The sequence below is a fragment of the Marmota marmota genome, unplaced genomic scaffold (genome assembly GCF_001458135.2).
Source record: "Marmota marmota marmota unplaced genomic scaffold, marMar, whole genome shotgun sequence".
Classification (NCBI taxonomy): Eukaryota; Metazoa; Chordata; class Mammalia; order Rodentia; family Sciuridae; genus Marmota; species Marmota marmota.
The window spans coordinates 23,537,475-23,544,304 of NW_026000229.1; positions in this window are offsets into that span (position 1 = coordinate 23,537,475).

Below are 6,830 nucleotides of genomic sequence, written 5' to 3' on the forward strand. Positions count from 1 at the left end.
AAAAAAAAAAAAAAAAAAAAAAAAAAAAAGACAGGGTCTCACCCAGGATGGCCTTGAATTAGAGATCCTCAGGCGTCACTGGGTTACAGGTGTATGCCACTATCCCTGGCTCTGCAATTTTTCCTGTATGTAATTTTGTCATCTGTGAATAAAGACAGTTTATTTTATTTTTTTCAATCTGCATGCCTTTTATATCTTTTCTGGTCTTAATGGCTAGGTTCTGGAGAATGATGTTAAGTAGAAGCAATGAAAATAGACATTTTGGTCTTGTTTTCCGTCTTGGAAGAGAAAACGTTTTAGTGCCATGATTAATCATGATATTAGAAATAGATCTCATCAGGTTGAAGAAGGTTCCCCTCCATCAGTAGATGTCTTTTTAATATCCTATATAATTATGGGAAGTATGTATGAAGCACTACTGTGACACACAGAAGATTGATGATTATCTCAAGATTGTGTGATCAAGTTGTGAACTGAATTAGTTACTTGAATAATCCAAGGACAAGCTATGATTACCTATACTTAGACATCTGACAAATATTTTCTCAAAAAAATGATGTGAGCATTTTTCATAATACTTCCCATGGGGGAGGGGAGAGGGAGCATGGGAGGAATAGAGGAACTTTGGATAGGACAAAGGGGAGGGAGGAGAAGGGAGGAGGCATGGGGGCAGGAAAGATGGTGGAATGAGATGGACATCATTACCCTAGGTACATGTATGAAGACATGAATGGTGTGACTGTACTTTGTGTACAACCACAGAAATGAAAAATTGTGCTCCATTTGTGTAGTATGAACTGAAATGCATTCTGCTGTCATGTATAACAAAGTAGAACAAATAAATAAATAAATAAATAAAATAAAAAACTACCACTTATCAAGTTTTGATGTAATAGAAAAAAAGTATTAAAATATTCACAATTTTCTGAAAAGTCTAGTAAAATAAACTCTTTCTTATGGTATCTTTGTGAGTCCAAATTTTCTTCACATATTCAACCAAAACACATTCAAAACATATTCAGTCTATCAATCGTGATAGATTGAAAACACACAAACAGGTTATCTTCTATTAAACTGAACTTTAAGGAGGTTTCAAAAATGTAAAGTAGGGCTGGGGATGTGGCTCAAGCAGTAGCCTGGCATGCGCGGGTCCCTGGGTTCTAACCTCAGCACCACATAAAAATAAAATAAAGATGTTGTGTCCACTGAAAACTAAAGATAAATATTAAAAAATTCTCTCTCTCTCTCTCTCTTTAAAAAAATGTAAAATAATGCCACTTCTTCTTATTAATATTTCTGTTTGGAAAATTTGGTCACAGATAAAAACACATACATTAAATGTAATGATTTATTATTGATATTTTTACTGTGGGAAAATATATAAATATTTAAATATATAAATATTTTTATAACATAAAATTTACCATTTTAACTATTTTTAGGTGTATAATTCAATGATGTTAAGTACATTTACATCATACAATCATCACCACCATCCATCCATCTGTAGAACTTTTTCTTCTTTCCAAATTGAAACTCTATCCATTAAACACAATCTCATCATTCCTTTCTCTCCCCAGGCCCTGGCAATCACCCTTCTGTTTTCTGTCTCTGCGAATTTGATTATTCGGGGTACCTTCTACAAGAGGAATCATACAACATCTATCCTTGTGTATCTGGCTTGTGTCACTTCACATAAGGTCTTCAAGGTTTATCCATATTGCTATGGTTATTTTAAAAATAAATTGATGAATAAAACTTTGAAAAGTCTTTCAGTCTTAATTTTCAACAGACTTCATTTTTAGAACAGTTTTAGGTTCATAGCAAATTGATTGGAAAGTAGAGAGATTTCCCACATAACCTCTGTGCTCCACCTACTTATCCCTTCCTCCTCTCTGAAGCCTGGCAACCATTTATCTTTTTATTGTCTCCATAGTTTTGCCTCATCAAGAATGTTACATATTTTCAGTTCTACTAGCAGTGTATGAGTGTACCTTTTTTCCCACATCCTCACCAACACTTATTGTTGTCTGTCTTCATAATAGCTGCCATTCTGACTGGAGCGAGATGATATCTTAGAGTAGTTTTGATTTACATTTCTCTTATTACTAGAGATGATGAGCATTTTTTCATATATTTGTTGATTGATTGTATCCTCTTCTGAGAAGTGCCTCTTCAGTTCCTTGGCCCATTTGTTGATTGGGTTATTTGGTTTTTTTTGGTGCATAGCTTTTTGAGTTCTTTATATCCTTAGTGATTAGCGCTCTATCTGACATATGAGGGGTAAAGATTTGCTCCCAAGATGTAGGCTCTCTATTCACCTCACAGATTGTTTCTTTTGCTGAGAAGAAACTTTTAGTTTGAGTTCATCACAATTATTGCACTATAGGAGTCATTAAGGAAGTTGTGGCCTAATCCCACATGATGGAAATTAGGGCCTACTTTTTCTTCTATTTATGGACAGAAGTATGGAAATTCCTTGGAAAATTGGGAATGGTACCACGATTTGACCCAGCTATCCCTCTCCAAAGGACTTAAAAACAGCATACTACAGGGACACAGCCACATCAATGTTTATAGCAGCACAATTCATAATAGCTAAACTGTGGAACCAACCTAGATGTCCTTCAGTAGACGAATGGATAAAAAAAATGTGGTATATATACACAATAGAATATTACTCAGCAATAAAAGAATAGAATCATGGCGTTTGCAGGTAAATGAAGTTGGAGAAGATAATGCTAAGTGAAGTTAGCCAATCACAAAAGACAAATGCCGAATGTTTTCTCTGATATAAGGTAACTGTCTCATAATGGGGTAGGGAAGGGGAGCATGGGAGGAATAGATAAATTCTAGATAGGGCAAGGAAGGGAGAGGATAGGGAGGGGAAGAGAGGGGGCAGGGGGTTAGCAATGGTGGTGAAATGTGATGGACATCATTATCCAAAGTACATGTATGAAGACATGAATTGGTGTGAACATACTTTATATACAGAGATATGAAAAATTGTGCTCTATATGTGTAACAAGAATTGTAATGCATTCCACTATCATTTATTTATAAAATAAAATCAATTTAAAAAAAGAAATGGTTTGCAGAAATATAGATTAACTTAACAATTTTTTTTTAATTCAGGGACCATGTGGCTTTCATTGATTCATTAGAAATAGATCATTTTTAGTTAAGATTTTTCAGTGAAATTGCTTTCATGTGAAAACCAATAAAGTTGCTTTAAAATAATAACAATAATAATAAAAGAATGTTGCATAGTTGAAATCATACAGTATGTACCCTTTTTCTATTGGCTTCTTTTACTTAGTAATAAACATTTAAGTTTCTTCCATGTTTTCTCACGGCTTGATGGCTTATTTCTTATTAGCAGTGAAGAATATTTCAGAATACGGGTGTATCATAGTTTGTATATCCTTTCACCTACTAAATGACATGTTAATTGTTTTCAGATTCTGTTGGTTTTGAATGAACATACACATTGATATTCAACATATTTTGTTAGATGTGTATCTAAGCATTTCATTTTGGAGGGTGCTACTATAAAGAATATTGTATATTTAATTAAAAATTCCACTGCTCCTGATCTGGTGTCCCTAAAGCTGACCTTCATATTTCACTGTGTTCATTCTCCTTTTCTGGTCTTATGCAAAGTGTGGAAATATTAAAAAAAAAAGACACATCTCTCCCAAACTGGCTGCTTCAGAGAGAATGATGAGGTCTGGGTCACCTGTTAAATGCATGATGACTCCCTCAAGTGCAGGCTATTTTTTAAAATTTAGTCAGATCTTGTGCTCTATTCACTGACATAATTTTATTTATTAAATGGTATGCCATTCTTAATTTTGAAGAAGATATAAACTCATTTTGCCTTACATGATTTTTTTTTGTCATTTTAACCAAGCTCAGTTTTTTTTTAAAGGGAGTTGGCATATTTTTTATTTGAGAAGAATTACATTAACCATTAAAGCTTATGGCCATTGGGATTTGAAGTTCTCTGAATTATTTAAGAAGATCACTATAAAAAAAGATAGCAAAAGCATACTCTTTTTTGTTTTAATTAGTTTTCTGTGACAGTAGAATGCATTTTGACACAACATACATAAATGGAGTATCACTCCTCATTCATCTGGCTGTACATGATGTAGAATTACACAGGTCATGTAATCATATATGCACAGAGGATAATAATGTCCAATTCATTCTACTGTCATTCCTACCTGCATGCCTGCTTCCCTCCCTTCACTCTTCTCTGTATAGTCCAAATTACCTCTATTCTTTTCCCCACCTCATTGTGGATTAGCATCCACATATCAGAGAAAACACTCGACCTTTGGTTCTCTGGGATTGGCTTATTTTGCTTCGCAAAATATTCTCCAGTTCCATCCATTTATCAGCAAATGTCGTAATTTCGTTCTTCTTTAAGGATGAGTAATTTTCCATTGTGTATATATACCACATTTTCTTTATCCATTCATCTGTTGAAGGGCACTTAGGTTGGTTACATAGTTTAGCTATTGCAAATCGAGCTGCTATAAACATTGATGTGGCTGCATTACTATAAGATGCTGATTTTAAGTCCTTTAGGTATAACCTAGAAGTGGGATGACTGGGTCAAATGGTGGTTCCATTCCAAGTTCTCTGAGGAATCTCCATACTGATTTCCAGAGTGGTTGCACCAATTTGCAGTTCCACCAGCAATTTATGAGTGTGCTTTTTCCTCCACATCCTCATCAACATTTATTGTTGTTTGTATTCTTCATGATTGCCATTCTGAAAGTAGTGAGATGGAATCTCAGTGTAGTTTTGATTTGCATTTCTCTAATTGCTAGAGATGTTGAACATTTTTTCATATACTTGTTGATTGATTGTATTTCTTCTTCTGTGAAGTGTCTGTTCAGTTCTGTAGCTCATTTATTGGTTGGGTTATTTGTTTATTTATTTTTTTGGTGTTAAGTTTTTTTGAGTTCTTTATATGTACTGGAGATTAATGCTCTATCAGATGTGCATGTGGTAAAGATTTTTTTCCCATTCTGTAGGCTCTCTCTTCATGTTATTGATTGTTCCTTTGCTCTGAAGAAGACTTTTAATTCCATACCATCCCATTTAGTGATTCTTAATTTTACGTCTTGCATTTTAGGAGTTTTGTTAAGGAAGTCAGTTCCTAAGCTGACATGGTGGAGGTTTGGGCCTATGTTTGTTTTTTTGTTTTGTTTTTTTCCTATTAGGCACAGGGTCTTTGTTCTGTGCATAAGCCCTTGATCCAGTTTAGTTGATTTTTTTTGCACAGTGAGAAATAGGGGTTTAATATCATTTTGCTACATATAGATTTCCAGTTTTCCCAGCACCATTTGTTGAAGAGGCTATCTTTTCTCCAATGAATGTTTTTGGTGCCTTTGTTTAGTATAATGTGGGTTTGTCTCCGTGTCTTCTATTGTGTACCATTGGTCTACATATCTGCTTTGGTCCCAATACCACGTCATTTTTGTTATTATTGTTCTGTAGTATAATTTAAGATCTGGTATTGTGATGTTTCCTGCTTCACTTTTCTTGCTAAGGATTGCTTTGGCTATTCTAGGTCTCTTATTTTTCCAAATAAATTTCATGAGTGCTTTTTATATTTCTGTGAAGAATGTCATTGGGATTTTAGTAGGAATTGCATTAAATCTGTATAATGCTTTTGGGAGTATGGCCATTTTGACAATATTAATTCTGCCTATCCAGAAGCATGGGAGATCTTTCCATCTTCTAAGGTCTTCTTCAATTTTTTTCTTTAGTGTTCTGTGGTTTTCATTGTAGAAGTCTTTCACTTTTTTTGTTAGATTAATTCCCAAATATTATTGAAAAATCATATTCTTTTTATTTTTTTTAGTTGTAGATGGACACAATAACTTTATTTTATTTACTTATTTTTATGTGGTGCTGAGGATCAAACACCATGGCTCATGTGTCAGGCAAGCACTCTACCATAATGCTAGCCCACAAAAGCCTATTCTTAAGATAGTTTGGACTGTGCCATTTGCTTACAGCATGGTAGGTAGGTTATAATAAAAGGATTTTGGAGAGGGCTGTGGTTGTGAGTCAGAAGTAGAGCACTTGCCTAGCATGTGTGAGGCACTGGGTTTGATCCTTAGTACCACATGAAAATAAACAAAATAAAGGCATTATGTCCATCTACAACTATGAAAAATTAAAGAGAGAGAGAGAGAGAGAGAGAGAGAGAGAGAGAGAAAGTGTATTTTGAAGGTGAGATAGATCTCTTAAGGCCAATCCTATGATGCTGTACAATGTCACCTTCACCACATTTGGACTGGTCTTATGATCAAAATAGCTCACAGGGTCAGTCCAGATTTTAAAAATTTTTCCATATTTTCTATTGGAAATTGTACACAGTGGTGGGATTTATTGTTTCATATTTGCACATACATGCCATATAACAATATAATTTGATCAATATCATTCCCCAATATTTTCTTTTCCCTCCCTTCTTCCCTCTTCCTGGTCCTTTTCCTCTACTATACTGATCTTTCTTCAATTTTCATGAGATTCCCCCCAAACTTTCTTTCCTTTTCCCTCTGTAGCTTCCATATGTGAGAGAAAATACATGATTCTTGAATTTCTGCCAAGTTCAGTTTTTGGTTAGTCTACCCACTGAACAAATACGGAGCACCTAATATATTCTGCATGACATCTAATTTATATATATATATATATATATACATATATGGTAGTTGTAGATGGACACAATATCTTTATTTTATTTATTTACTTATTTTTAATATTTATTTTTTTTGTTGTAGTTGGACACAATACCTTTATTT